The sequence below is a fragment of the Neodiprion lecontei genome, chromosome 3 (genome assembly GCF_021901455.1).
Source record: "Neodiprion lecontei isolate iyNeoLeco1 chromosome 3, iyNeoLeco1.1, whole genome shotgun sequence".
Taxonomy (NCBI): domain Eukaryota; kingdom Metazoa; phylum Arthropoda; class Insecta; order Hymenoptera; family Diprionidae; genus Neodiprion; species Neodiprion lecontei.
This window is the reverse complement of record NC_060262.1, coordinates 13,140,768-13,157,228: the sequence shown is the minus strand read 5'-3', so window position 1 is coordinate 13,157,228 and position 16,461 is coordinate 13,140,768. Positions and strand designations below refer to the sequence as shown.

Here is a 16,461-nt window from a genome sequence, read left to right as displayed (position 1 = left end):
GCGCTATTACCGCCACCTTCATGATCGTCTAAACACATGCAAAGACAAAACAGAGATGATCGGCCGCACGACGCATGTGTTCATACACACGCGCGAGCGACCCTTCGTGCCTGGGCACCTCTGACTATTCGTTCGACCGAACATCACGCATCAAAAATATAAGTCCGACGGAGTCTCTTACCCAAGTGCAACGCGATCGTCACATGCGCGCAAAAAAATTTTATATTCGCGAAAAGCCATTTACGTGTGAAAAAGTGTCACGATGACTGCCACTTTACGGGTAAATATCGCGGTCCTGCTCATAATCGGTGTAACTCGAATTTCAGAGAGACGCATACAATTCCAATAGTTTTTCACAATTTGTCCGGTTACGATTCGCACTTCTTAATAAAATCCCTCGCGTCAACTTTTCCCGGTGAAATTACATTGCTACCCATAAATAAGGAAAAATATATATCCTTTACGAAACGCGTTGATGGGACAATAATGCGTTTGAGATTCATCGATTCGTTTCGATTTATGGCTATCATGATCGATAAACTTTCGTCATATTTGGATGATACAGATAAACATATAACGCGTAAATTTCATAATAATCTCACACAGTTTAGTTTGATACCCCGCAAAGGCGTTTTTCCATATGAATACTGTCGTTTTAATCAGTTTTATTCAAAATAACATTTGTTATTACAGATATTACAGCGGATTATTCGTTCGATACTCGTGTACATGTTAAACTCGTGTGTCAAAACTGGGAGAGAGTGAGAACAAAAAAAGGTTAAGGCTGAAGCGTGCACACGTACATCGAGAAAAGCGTGTGTCACGAAAATCACAGTAGAGTTACATCAGTCATTGTTTCTCGTCTCGCGCAAGACGCGCGCTCTGGCGGCATGTCCACTCAACAAACATTCAAATTATGTTTCCAACAAATACTTCGATTGTTGGAGGAAACTCGATGAAACGCGATTACCTGCAAAGAAGGATTTCTACTCACACCTCTGCGATGCGAATATATCAGACGCCGATTACGAGCCCGCCAAAAATGTTTGGGGGGAATTTCATTTAGAATCACTGGGGGACTATTCAGATTTATATTTAAAGACTGATTTTCTTTTGCTTGCCGATATTTTTCAAAATTTCCGAGCCAGCTGCTTCAAAACATACGATTTAGATCCGTTGCACTACTACACAGCGCCGGGACTTGCTTCTGACGCGATGCTCAAACATACTAGAGTAAATTTACAACTTTTAGAGACAACCCTGAAATGGTGTTATTTATTGAAAGAAGCATTCCAGACGGTGTAGCATAATGTTCTAATCGACACGCTCGGCCCAGTAACAGGTTTGTGGGGAAAGATTTTAATCCCAGTAACGTGGAATCATATCTCATGTATTTTGACGTAAACAATCTATACGGTGCGGCTATGAGTGCACATTTAACGATCGGTTCGTTTCTCGCTAGAAAGTTTTTCGTTTATTATCGCATCTATATCGTATTCTGTACCAGTTTCTATCTTCTTCTCACGTAAGTGAGGTTCCTTTTCTATTTTGTACAGCCACGAAATTACTTGCAATAAATCGTATCTTTATCTCTCTCTCTCTCTCTCTTGCAGTTGGTCTGCGTGAGCCACCTGGGCTCGTACCTTATTCTCTACTATTTCTTGTCTTATCACTTTCTATTTCTTATTGCAAGTAACTTCGCGACTGGTTGACTCTTACTTACGCATTGTTAGTGACTATTGCTTTATTTTATTATCTCTCTCTTCTAGAATACCTAAATATCTAATACCGCTGTATAGCAGCGTGTTCTGTTAAGTTATCAATTCTTACCTTAGCTATGGAGCATTACTATTTCGTTATACTTTTTCTGATTAATTCATAACTGTTTCTTTACCTATTATCTGTGATTAATTTATCTTAGTAAGTGTACCGCGTGAGCGACCTTACATCGCCGCGCGGTCTCGCTCGTCGTTCTTTTGAGTTTGGAGTATTGCGCCGTATCGAATAACATCATTTTCATTATTTTCTTCGCTAATACCGCTGATCGTAGTTGTCCGTAGTCTCTTTGGTTTGTCGTATGTTGCGTATTAATTCTCTTGAGTATCATTTGTCTTAATCCCGAAATTATCTTTTACCGTACCGAATATTATCTCTCTTTCTTCTCGCACTTACCGCAAACTAGAGACTACGTATTATCCGTTAGTTTCTATATTTTATAATAATTCTCTACTTGATCTGTTTCTTTGAATTTACCTCGCAATTGATAATTCGCTGCCTCTGTTATATCTCTGATAATTCTGGTAATGTGATTACTGTTGCAATTTTTGTATTTCGCATGTTTCTTATAATCGCTTCTCATATTTTATGGCTTGCTTGATCAATGCATAATTTAAGTACCGTATGTCTTTCTCTGTTCTGCCTATTCATTATAAAACCGTGTTAATTATTACCTCGAATCATAGTATCGCGATTCTACGCATATCTCTCGTGTATTCTGAAAACGTTCTGTTACTTGGTAAATCTCTCGCTAAACTTTTCTCTGGCTGTAAATTAATTATCTCGCCTATCTTAATTGTATTTCGATCTCTTCAGTTGTTTGCTTGTTATTAAGATTTATCGCTTCTTGGCCAATATATTCGATACTATTTCTGCTTCACCTGTTTCTTATTATATCTATTGGATTCAACTCCTCCCCTCTATCATTATCTTGTCTATACTGAGCAAGCTGTGCAAAACCGTCGTAGAACCTGATCTTGTCTTTATCTATATCTTTATTCTAATTATCTATTTTCTGACGCATGTACGTCTGGCGCCCAACAATCATATCTTTCTCTTTTATTATCTCTCAATATCTAATTATTCAGGTTAGTAACTGCGCCGTAGGGTAACGAATCTCACACATTATTTTATAACCCTCTCTTTCACATAAAAAAAATTGGTTACAATGTATATATAAATTCTTGACACAGCAGCAGCAGCGGCGATATCTTTATCTGATATAGAACGATACATATACATATATATACATACATGCATACATACATATATATATAATTTGCGGCTCATTTATGGCAAATTGTTAACCGAATCAGAATTACGCATGGCGGTCGCTGTGCGTTATTTTGGTAGATGGCGGGCTAAATTCTTGAAAAGTTAGCACGCCATCCGCTTTTTTTTTTAAATTGAGTGCAACAAAAACAAAAGTTCAACGACTAATTTGCGGCTTATTTACGGCAAATTATCAATCAAATCAGAATTACGCATGATGCTCGCTGTGCGTTATTTTGGTAGATGGCGGGCTAAATTCTTGAAAAGTTAGCACGCCATCCGCTTTTTTTTGAAAATTGAGTGCGACAAAAACAAAAGTTCAACGACTAATTTGTGGCTTATTTACGGCAAATTATTAACCAAATCAGAATTACGCATGATGCTCGCTGTGCGTTATTTTGGTAGATGACGGGCTAAATTCTTGAAAAGTTAACACGCCATCCGCTTTTTTTTTGAAAATTGAGTGCGACAAAAAAAAAGTTCAACGACTAATATGCGGCTTATTTACGGCAAATTATCTACCACATCAGAATTACTCATGATGCTCGCGCGCTAAGTTTTTGAAAAGTTAGCACGCCATCCGCTTTTTTTTTGAAAATTGAGTGCGACAAAAAAATAAGTCGCGCGACTAATTTACGGATAATTAACGGCAAATTATGCAATAGTCCGAATTCACATTTTCGACAATTGGCGAGCCAAGTTCATGTACGTCCGTTTTTTTATTGTAGTGTAACCGTAACTTTGCCTGAAAAGAATGCCAGTTTTGATCGTGAGTGCGACCGGTGTGTGGTCAGACGACTGATCTAGTAGTGTTTCTATGTGCGTGAATGTTTTTTTATGCCTTTTGTCACGAAAAAATCTAGGATGTCTGGAGTTTTGTTTATGTCCGTCGGCCAATATGTTGGTTGGCTTGGCGAAAGTTGATCGTAGCTTTTCTCGCTCATACATTTGAATAGCTCTTTTCCTCTTGTTGTGGTTAATCTTGCTCCCCACGGTGGGTGCTTGGCGTTATAATAATCCCCTCCAGCAATAAAGCATGGTCCGAGCGTTGTGAAGTAGTCGACGAATTTCTCCTTATTCATCTTGTGTTTTGGAGGGCAGTACACCGCCGCCAGAACTATTGGTCCGTGGCACCAGTGTTCGATAACTATCGCTGTTGTTTGCAGGTGGTCATTTTCGTATTCTGCAAATTCGTGATGTTTTATTGAACTTTTTATGATAATTGCAGTACCACCGTGAGCCGTGCCATCCGGATGTTTGGTTTCATATACAATGTAGTCTCTGATTCTATAATAGCTGTTCTGAGTAGAGTGTGTTTCTGAAATGAGCATGATATCTATTTTAATAATTTGTAAATATGCTGTTAGTTCTTCGCGATGTTGGCCAAGGCCATTGGCATTCCACAGTATTGTGTTGTAGTAACGATTCATTTTGTTACGGTGAACTTTTTGAGTACTACTGTCAGTAATTTTAGCATTGTGTTTAGTGATTCGTTCTGTTGGCTGAGTGCGGCTTTAAACTCGCCAAGTGATTTCTCGAGGATTGCTACGATGTCCTGGTGGGGTGACGTATTATGGTTTTGGTCACTGTTTCGTCCTGTTCTTTCTGCCTCAGCATAGCTTAAGACGTTTCCGGTGTGTGTCCGAGTGGGGGATCGATTTTGCGTGTCTTGATTGTACTCGGTTCTCGATCTGCGCCTGTGGGGTTGTTGCGTGTTTTGATCTTTTTTCCTATTTATTTCCTGATAAACTGTGCATCCTTTATAGTTTGCTGTGTGGCTTCCCTCACATAGCGCACACTTGGCTAGAGTTTCCTTCGTTTTTGTGCAGCTGGCTGTGTCATGGTCTTCACCACACTTCACGCATCGTTCTTGTCTACGGCAGTACTTTTTGGTATGACCGTACCTTTGGCATCTTGTGCATTGTAAAATTTCATTCCTTTTTCGAGGAGGTTCAATCTGTATTTTTGCATTTAGGAGTAAGTCGATTTTGTATATTTCCTTGTTGTTTTTGTCCGGTTGCAAGTCCACGACAAATAGTGGGAGAGGAACTTTTATCTTTCTCTGTATAATGTTGGAGATGTTGCGCACCTGGTGGCCTCTTAATTCCAGCTCTTCTTTGATTTCCTCTAGCGTTGTAGAGGGGTGTAGGGAGCGGATAACGAATCTGAAGACGCGATTTTGCTCTAGTTAGAATGTGTGATACAAGGCTCCTACTTCGTTTAGTTTGTGTACGATCTTTCGGAAAGCATCCGCATGTTTGGTCATGATTTTCAACTGTCCGTTGCTGTTTACCGTTTTATACGTATAGTTGTCGCTTGCGACCACTTGGTTTAGCGTCGCTGTAAAATCTCTTATCGAGCTCACGGCTGGTATGAAAATCGGAGGTGGTTTCGGTTGTCTCGCGATAGAATTTTCTGTTTTTACCTTCTGTGTTTACTTTATTGCCGTTTCGTGTTGTCGTCTCCGAGGTTAAGCCCAAGAATCTGTTATTGCTTAGTAGGTCGTTCGGTTCATCGTCACTTTCCGAGTAATTCTCATGCGGTTACCTTCTTGGTCGTTTTCTCACTTGAAATATTTTCCAGGTAGGCGATTTTTTGTGTGCCGCATCTTCCGAGTTACGGGAGATCACCAGCCCAATGCCTACACTTTTCAGTTCACTTGCCTATAACGTTGAGGGGTTCTGGCTTGTGTGTATCTGGTGTCTAGGTACCGTGCAATTTTTCGCACTTAGATTTTCAGCCATTTCTATGTCCTTCATGTGGGTTCTCCCGTCACTTTTTCCACACATTTCACTCACTCTTTCACTATTTGCTTCGTAGGCTAAGCGCTTGCGCATACGCGCACTAGAGTTTTGGATTATATATATACATCTTTTGTTTGTGTGTAATGGTGATATTGGTAGATCTGAGTAATAACAATAATACTGTAGCTACAATGCTCAAACACGTCCATCTTCTACAGCGGTTGTAACGCGACTCTTAGCAGCAAAACTAAACAAACGTTTTACAGGACCCTTTATAATAACAAATAAAATTTCACCTACAATATATAAACTAACAGCAGAAAACGGCGAAAACGCATGAAAATGGCACATAGATAACAGTATACACATACTCATACAATAATTCAAACACACACACAACAATACGACAAACACTACTATCGACACCACCTACGTACACACAAGCTAACACCAACACAGCGGCACACACCACACAGTCGACAACACACACACCGGACCCAAAGGAACGGCTACCTGCAGCAAATGCGGTGGCCTAGTTCGAAGAGAAAAACTACGAATGCACAAAAAGCAATGTACACCGACGCAACAGACCACAAACACACATACACACAAAACACCAAAACCCACTAGACCTACCTCAGCAACAGAACACTCACCAAACAGAATATACAAAAAATTTGGAGAAACAGACAAGTTGTAAGCAGAGTTGGAAAAGTCAGGGTAACCAACACAAACAAAAAAACAAGTAACACAACCACCATCAGAGGAAACGGCACTAACAATGCACGACTTACGACCAGCACACATCAACGAACAAACCAACACACACACAGGAAACCACCGCACAGTCACCTGAAACACCACAAACCTACCCACGACCGCAAATACGAAACCAGACATGACAGGCGACCACCCCACACACACTACACACTCCGCAGACAAGAGCGAGGGAGCTACCCCCATTTCCCACTCTGATTTCGTCCATTTGAGGACATGTTATTTTTCATCGGAATCTAAGCGACACATATTTTTTTTTATCGGCGAAGAAACGATTTGAATGGGTGAAATCAACCCCCAAAGTTGGGCATCCTCAGTGGTTGTTTCATAGTTTCGCTTACTTCCAGTTGAGATATTTGAGTGAAACCAATTGGATAATAATTCCTTTAACAAATAATTAAAAATGCATTTTGGCCGGTTAGGACGGGGTTGAATAGTTTGAATTATAGGGCTTGAAAGTTGAAAAAATTTTATAACTAAAAAGCTATTGTTCGGATTTTAAGGAAATTAATTGCATTTGAAACAGCAGAAAAAAGTAGGGGTTACGTGTTTTTGCGATTTTCAAAATAAGGTCACTAGGGGGCAAACTACCCTTATACACATGCAGCCGAATCCCCAATAGAATCGCACGATGTTTCTTCAATTCGCCTTATTTGACATTATAAAGCTCTTTCTAAGAAATAGTTTACGACCTTCTTCGTTTCAATGAATTTCGATTGTATTTATAGCAAAAACGACTCCCACAAATTGCCCATCGGTTTCTGGAGAGTTTCTTTTACGATCGTGAAATCTTTCGGAGCCCGGTATTTTAATAGCTTGTCACGTGCGGAGCGGTCTCGCACGCGACGACTTAACCCTCTAGATTTCCGCAGAGGTTTATTCTTATTTTTTGGTGGGTTGGCAGGTGATTGTCCTCTACAGGACGATCCTTGTGAAATGGATTGGAGGATTTCAATATTATTGTACTAGAATGTTTATGATGGAAAGCCAAATGTTTAATGAAAAAGATAGCAAGAGAAATGGGAGACGGGAAGCTTACAGGAATATGCTTAACCTAATGTTGACTCTCTCTCTCTCGCACTTACTCTTCGGTGGTTCAGCTCTGAATTCGCAGAACGGCTCACACTTTTACGCCCACATTCAATTAAGACTACACAACTTGATTAAGTTCCCGGCACAGCTTTCTACTCTTAAAATCTAACTTCGAAGTCTAATGTCGCGACGCGAGACGCTTTGAACACCGCGTGTAAAATTAGAGGACTTCTCTCTCTATTCGTCGGTGACTCTTAGACTGACAACTCTATACTCGACAGCTTGGAAGGAGCCTGTTTCCGTTGACGTTGGTTTGATCCTGTCTCTAACGGGACTGACTTCGCTCGCTCGTCCGACACCCCTTGGAGCGTTGGGCAGCGAGCGAGGTTTTTGCTGAATTTACAATTTTGAAACAAAGGCTCGCCTCGCGACGATCATTTCTGAAGCGCGTTATCCCGTGCTCGCCTCATCCCGGTGTTGATTACACCTGAGATCTGGCGGGTGCGGAGACCATGACGTTGCTGACGGTCAACTACGCCGTTGCGCTTTAGTCGTGCCACGAACTGTTTTGTAAAATGAATAATTATGATTTCACTAATGAATTTAAAGCTACGCTTCCTCGTCTCTAAAGCGATATTAATAATTATTGACATGGTTATGATGATATATTCGGGTGTGAATATGCGGCGTTCGTGACAGTTTGTGAGGTTACTGGAATCGATTCCGATTCCCGAGCTTACAAGTTTGGCATCAAGATGGCTAATACTGGAACATTTAGGACTTTGGTTATAATGTTTTTCCAAAACATCAAAAGAAATCGTAAAGTTAACAGGAAATGGCTTGTATATCATTGACGAAATGAAAATTATCTTGTGACGCAGAAGCACCAGAACAATTACATTTTACTTCGGCGAAGTTCTAAATTTGTCTGCCTGATGCGACGTATCACGCGACACATAAGATGAAAATAAATGAGATTTTCTGGTTCACTGACACGTAAGAAATTTTGGAGGTCAAAAACTTAAAATAGCTTTTTTCCACCGCTCTCGTGACTATTTCAATTCTCACTGGAAGTTCAGGCGGCCAGTTCAATAACTGCAATCATTGTATGCTGCCAGCTTTCAGTTAAATTTTCAAATCGGCAGTGGTGCGTTTGCATAAGTTGTTTGTGGCTGATATGTAATTGTTGTGGATTCTGCAAAATCACTGTAAAACTTCGCCATATATTGTAACGAGTACGGTTTACCTCGAGGCCATCGCCTATGAGATAAACCCGTCATTGTGGTGTTCTTTATCAAATTTTAATTAACGAACAAGTATATAAAGGACCCCCTCTGATAGGTAGAAAGCAGGATCAGCTTATCAGACCCCAAAAATCCTGGACTGTCCAACTGCGGACTTAGGTAGCACCAAAGCCGCCTGGATATGTGAACAGGCACCTCCGCCCGTTGCTCCCTTTTGTAAGACAATGGCTTGTTTGGCCGTTGCTTCCAGCTGGAGACAACTGACGGAGGCGTATATCACCTAGTCGGAGATACGGGCTGTCCAGTACTCCCTTCTAATTGCGAACTCGGCGTAAACAGAGTCGCCTGCCTATTTTCGGTAGTGGGTTACTGACCATATACACCGCGGATCCTCCAGACTAGGGATTACCTTGGCTGTCTGTCGGTTTATCCCACCCCTCCCTCACTAGGTGAAACTTTAAGTTCGTGGAGATTGTTGGACAACGAGACAGACGAGTGTGTAATTTTGACAGTAAATGGGCTTGAATGGTACTAATTCAAATACAATTGATATTGTTCGCAGTTGGCGATTTGGGTTCATAAACTTGACTGTAGAGAATTGAAATAAAAAATTAAAGTAAAGTAATAATAATATTTGCTAGCTTATATAGGCTCTGCTCCTAAAATGGTCCCTACAGCTGAAATTTCTTAACTAAACGGCTCTATCCTATCTTTATTGAATCTCTTTAGCGATCCCGGGCTATCGTGGACTCTCAAATTATAATATCATACTACTCCCGAACTAAGCGCTTTGCTTGAAGTTCTACTCTAACTTTGTGAAGCTGAATTCGAAAGTGTCCTCTAGACGAGGAACACTTTGCCTAAATGTGACGCAGCTCGGCGCTTTGCCGGACAACTGGTGCCCGCTCTTCGTGGTCCTCCAATTAATACTCTCACGGAGCTCTCGTCAGATTACCTTGTCGACGTCCTTCCCCTATTTGTGTGTCCTGTTATGGGTCATCGTCTCGGTATGCGTCGGTCAATGTCCATCGTCTTTGATTATCATTTTGAAATTATGTATGTCACGGTCATAGCTGGTATCGGCGCCTACCTTGGCCAGCTGACCGTTACTATATATCAATAATTAGTATCAGTTTTGTGTGCTACAAACGTGTAGCCTGATGCGGCAGTGGCGCTGCTGTGCATATGTAAGGGGAAGCGCAGTGGGGATGCGCCGAACAAGACGCAAGGAAAGACGGCAGGCGCGCTTAGTCTGGCGGTCTGCTTGACAGCACCGTATGCGCAACATCGCTACATCTCGTGATTTTTACTTTGATATCTTGTGACTTATCAATGAATCATTCTCTCTTTTTCATTATAGTAGTATAGCAAGGGGGGTTCTACTTATAGATTCCTGTTACAGACACTGACCGACATCCTCCCCAGACTCAAACCCTTTTCCGCGATGACGTCACAGTCTGCCATACCGACTTGAAGTCAAAAATGTGCAACCTTAACGACAGTTATATCGGTCAACAATAAAAATCGCACTGTCTTACCGACAATTCTCATCGGTCAAAGGTCAAAATCGTGCCGTTTTACTGACCGAAGGTCAGAGTCTCTATGTAGTGCTCGCCTTCCCACTGTAGAGGGCGAGCGGGGGGCGTGAACTTTTTTGCCGACTTGGACGTCGGTTACCCGTCCTGCATTATTTTGCCACGATAGGAATGTTGATGTGTAACGTCAACCACCCCACCTCCTTCTCCTACGGTAGGACTGCTGATGTGTAACATCAACCACCCCACATTCCTTTCCCACGTTATCTACCACGCGACATTCCAAAATTGATGGTTCTGAGGATTGTTTTACACTCACTCGGATGCCGGTTTGACATCAACCACCTGACATTCTTTTTGGCTTGTAACTGTAATGTGAACTTGACGATGAATTTTGAACGGGTTCAGTCAAGACCAGAGTGCAAGGTCGACCAATAACTGCGGTACATTTGGAGCCATGGATCTGCGGTGTTGGGTAACTATCGCTCTAGGAATGCAAAACATAACTCAGTTTGAGTACAGCTCGGTCAAGGATGGAGAGCAAGATTGAATCTTACATAAGCTTTGCATTGAAAAAAATTCTCTCTTTAGAGCTGGGGTGAAGGTGTAGACATTGATTCATGAATATTCTTCGGAAAACAGTTTTATTGAGTACAATTTTTAGGATACAGTTGACAATTACTTCACAACGATAGTACAATAATTCTATTCAACAGTATCATAGCCAGGACGATATATTCGCCACGAATGCGGGACCGTTCTTGTAGACGCTTCTGTGCAGTAACACGAATCGTTCACCCTCGCCATCCGAACAGTGTGATGAATTTGGAACAAATTTTGTAGTATTAAAACGTTTTGTGCTGCACAGATTGCGTTGAGCATTGTATGCACATCACATCTTAGAGATACAGGTGAAGTTTTTTGCAAGGTTTGAAGCGACGGACAGTCAAAGTCCAGCATATCGATGATTTCAACTTTCGGGACAATTTTGAGCAACTAATCTCGTTTTTCTTCTTCTTTTACGTACACGGTTTCAGCTTTGCACAGCCTGTCTTCAATGGTCCACTCAACTTGCTTAAACGGAATGGTTCCAGCTTTCCAAGGTAAACCGTATAAATCGCTTTCTAACCAAGAATTTTGACTTTTGTATTTGACGTCCAGACAATCCCATTCGTAAGGTGGCTTGAAGAAAAACATTGATGGAGATGCTTCCGAATAAATTGGAACTATAGCCAATTCTTTCGATGTAAAGGTATTGTTGAATGGTGTAGGAACGCCTTGTATGTCAACGATAAGCTCCATCTTTGAACTGTGCGAGATTGTGAAAACGGGTCAGCTTTTATACCAACTTTTTCACCCCACCACTGAGCGGCTTGTATTCGACAATGCGATTGTGAACAATCAAGCAGTACGCCGATGTTTCAGCGGGAAAGTTGGCTTTAGCTTCAAATTCAAGACAGATGTCGACAGGTCCGTACTTCAAAAATTCGTTTTGTTTTGAAAAGTCGATAACGAATAAGGGGACGTCTCGAAGAATTTCACTCTTTGTCAACAACGGCTCGGGGTTCTTGTCGTAGTGGGTAGCTTGGAAGTTTGCGTACATCTCGTACAGGAGCGCGTACAGATCATGACTTAGGTTGAGGTTCAGGTTACCGTACGGATAAGATTGAGAGTTTGAAAATAGCTTGACGTCCGTGATATCGCAATGATCCATATGACCTGCGTTCTTGCCGGTCTTGTTCTTCTGATTTGTTTGTAAACCCAAAATGACGTACCGAGGTTTTTCAAGCTGAGTAAAAGTTTTCACAGTCCAAACGTGTTTCGATGTTGTGGAAAGTAAGGGATATTCGTACGAGTCCCAACTGCGGAAGCTCATCAAAATAGGCGGATCTTTCTGAATGAAATTTAGTAGGTCAACTTTTTTCTGATCCGCGAGTTTCAAATACGGTATTAGCCATTTCACTGCATTGATCGTGATTTTGAATTCCTCCTCTTGAGTCTGCATGATTGCGTCGAAGTCAGTTTTTGATCTCGTCAAAATTAACTTATGTTAAGCGTTGACAAGGATCTTGCGGTAGTCTTCAGCGAAACCCAATATCATGCTGAGGGGTATCAGTACATCAAAATTACCCTCGGCATCGGTGAATTTTTTCTTCTCTTCTACATCAAGCTTTCCAGCGTTCTCCATCAGCCAAATCTGACCAGAATGGAGGAAAGCGCAACCCTTCATGAGACTTGTCAAGCCCAAGTTCTTGCTTCTATCAATCTCAACTGCATTAATTTCGTCGCGAATTTCTTCAAACAAATGACAATGGCGTTATTTACGAGCCGTGTGTTTACAGTAGCTGTACCATCAGGTTTGAGAAGTCGTCCATGGATATGGATTGAACTTTTGCTGGGTAATATGCATAAATCCTGATGCTCAACAGTGATTCGAATTTCATCGCTGTTGTTGAAAATTAACGAGGCGTAAGGTTTGTGAGCGTGAATCTCGTAATGCGCGACGAATTCGTCAAAGACGACTGGTGTTTGAATGTTTGAGATTTCTTTCTCCATGGTACGTAGCAGTTGATAAAACAGTAAAATCGGATTTTTAGTTGTCGGAAATTCCTCTTCCATAAGTGGTCAGTTTTAGACCCAGAGCTATCAGAAACTCCACGTTTCGAGGAGTTAACGGTTCGAGAATCGATCGACGACTGACTTGATCGGGGCATGCCGAATTACCGATATACCTACTCTTTGACAGTCTTTTATATACAATTCCCATCGTTTATTGCAATTTGATATGTAGTCTCGGAATAATAACTTCTCCACAAAAATGAACCAGGTCTCCGTCCTGATCCACCAACCGGAGCTGAACGTAATCTATGGTCCTGACGGTGATCGGAACGTAAATGACGTGCGACGGTACTTTCACGATCCTATATCCTGGTGGGACAGTCGGAAAAAACTCGTCAATAGTGTGTACTTTGTGTCAATCGACGTAGGCGCCCGTTGCAATGCTGCACTCGACTCGCAACGCGTTGACCTTGAGTATAGTCACAGGCACGTCAGATTCGTGAGTTTCGTCAACCTCCAATACACGTGGTGTGAATCCCAAAAGTTGAGCAATGAAATCATTCGGCTCAAAGTTAATCGTGTGGTTTCATGTGATTCCGCCGCGTAATGTATTATTGTTGGGTTTAATGGCAAGCCTGATATTTGTCTTTCTCAGCACGTTTTGAAGATACTTCTCTTTGTCCTCGATCTCGTAGCTGCCGGTAGGTATGATGATCACTTCGTCGGCTACGTAAATTTTGTTGTGACCAACATCAACGTTGGGAATCGAATTGAAGGTTAACAATTTTACTAAGCCAAGAGCATAACTTTTATCACGAGCAAGTTCGATCGGTGGAAAATATTGTGCGTCGAAAATCGAAGAGGTTGCCGAAATCGTTAACGTTAACGAATCATCCATGACTGCCACTGGTAGACTGACGTTGATGAATCACGCACCATGTTTATATAGCTCACCACTCGGAAATTTCAGAGACAAGTGTCCGCATTCAATTGTATCATAATCCTGGTACCTTTCATGATTGTATTTAACACTACGAACTCCGAGGTATTTTATGAGGTCTGAGGGTGTTTGAAGGTTGCCGAAACTGTCAGAGTAATCGATATTATTGCCGCGTTTCTTGTATGTAACCGAGTGTGTTCCCGGACCGTCTATGTCGTCAAGGTTGATTAAAGCTGACTCGTTTTTTCGTGGACCGTTTTCGGGCATTCCGTTGCGCATGAAAACACCGCGGAAATGCGGAACCTTGAAGATTTTTGCATATATCAACAAGTCCCAATCAGTCAACGCTCGACGTGGTAGCATCGCATCTAGTTTTTTGAAATATGGAAACCAAGACCTGTTTTGTACGCTTTCATATGAAGTCCTTTGCCCAACGCGATAGCTTCCATAGTTTTGTTGTGTCGTTTGCTCTCTCCCAGTTCTCGTTGAGCAGCACTTGCATCGTTCACAGCTTATGCTATACCTGTCGCACCACCAGCTAACGCGCCTGTAGCACTAAGTCCAGCAAAAATAGAAATCAGAAACGGTAGAAAACCACCGACTTTTAAAGGTACTGGTTGGACGCGAGGTGTTCGCCCTTCACATTCACCACCCGCTTTTTCAACGGCGTTTTCAGCTCCCTTCAGCGCGGATTTGATAGCTACTTATGCATCGTTGCTTGGAACCATAAAACGTTTTGCAGCATTCATATTCTTTCTCAAGGTCGCATTTTTTGATTTTCGAATTCCCATTTCGAGTTTTGATTTTACTTTCATAGTCTGAGCTATTGCCCAAGCCACTGCTTTCTCATCCAAATTTGCGTCCTTTGCGAGGACCCGTTTCCAAGCTTTCCCAGCCAACACCCTATCAGCCTCGTTTCTAACTTCAAGATTTTCACGATTCTGCAAGTAAGCAATGTCGTGGTCCTTGCAACTGCGCCCAGATGATTGATTCCCGGATCACTCCGCGCCAGTCTCTTCGTTAATTTTGTACCAGGCCCATAGAACTGATAACCAGGTACATGCAATTCGACTGGAAGGCTGTTGATGATTTTATTCACCGGACCCTTGCCACGATGTTGCTGCCTGCTGCTTCGTTGACTTCTGTACGCGATCATATTCGTGCGTTGACTGAAGAAAAGTGCTTTAGAACGAGATATTTATAGCAAATCCGATCAGTCATGTCCGAGATGCGGTTTGAGGAACAACCCACTAAGCTTGCCGTGCTGAATTTTGACAAAGTTTAGGAGTAAAATGTCAAAAGGCACGAACGGCACGCTGAATTACTCCCGAATAGTGTACGTGCAATATTCTGTGGACCATCGAATTGTGATAAAACTCATGCGTCGCTCACACGTATAACCCATCCCTACGGACTCAGATTTGAAAATATCTACATCTACTCAAAATCTCTCAACCAACCGAAATACCAATTGTTGAAGCAATTGTCGGACAATGTTGAGAATACGGAGTATTTTGCGTTTACCGAGCGAGAGCAAGTGATTACACCGAAAGAAGCACGGCCCAACTCAATAATCATATATGACGATGTAGGGTGCAAGAAGCAGGACAATATTAGAGCCTACTTTTGCATAGGTAGACATCATGACGTTGACTGTTTCCATCTCTGTCAGACGTACGCGCGTATTCCCAAACATCTCGTGCTTTACAAAGTAAACTCACTCGCGTTATCCGAACAAGACGATATGAACCTAAGACACGTATACATCGACCATGTGAACACCAATATATTTTACAAAGTGTTGAAAAGTGTGTACTTTGCGTGCTGGAACGGTGAGAAGTACGGGTTTCTGGTGATCAACGAAGACAGTGAGCTCAACGAAGGACCAAACAGGAGGTGATGAGATTCTTTTGTTAGCTTGGAAAAGAAATAAAATCTAACGTTCTCGAGCGAGAGACGCAGTAGCGGTGCGGACGCAGTTGCGTCAACATGCAGAGCTCTGAAATTACCAAGCAAAAAGATGTCCTACATCAGATCGCTCAAGCAAGTGCTGCGATCCGTCGAAAACACAGATTGCTCAAGTCAGGCAAGGAATCTACGACTCAGAAATCAAGTGACGTTTTCAAACTAGTAGTGAATCCATTGCAAGAAATGGTGAATGTTACAAAATAGACTAAACCTGTGAAACAAGAGGTGAAAGAAATTGAAGAAGAAATGAAGCAGATTAAAAATGAAACGAAAAATGAGACTGTCTCGCAAATGGACGATTCCTTTGCTCCGGCAGAAGATGAAACAATCGTAGAAACACCAGTCAAGAAAATCAAGGCCGTGTATCTTGCACTGATGAGACATGCGAAGACAGAAAGTGAATTGGACAACGTGTACGGTGTACGCAACCTCTCAAACGGACTAATGATTGATGATTCGTTAATATCTTTTGAGAGTGACTACATCCGTATTGGCGTTACGCTTTACCCGAAAACGAAGGGTTTGCTGGAACTTTTGTTTAAAAAGAAGCCTGACGGTTCTTATGTAAGCGCCGGAGATCGGGAAAATTTTAAAAACATAATCCTCGCAACGGA

At 41.9% G+C, this 16,461-nt stretch overlaps 1 protein-coding gene across 1 annotated transcript in view; it reads right to left on the bottom strand.

Annotated features, from left to right (window-relative positions):
* Positions 1-16,461, bottom strand: part of LOC124293695 (glutamate receptor ionotropic, NMDA 2B) — a 1,867,270-nt gene that overhangs the window by 1,171,551 nt on the left and 679,258 nt on the right. The gene's annotated exons all lie outside the window — the stretch shown is intronic.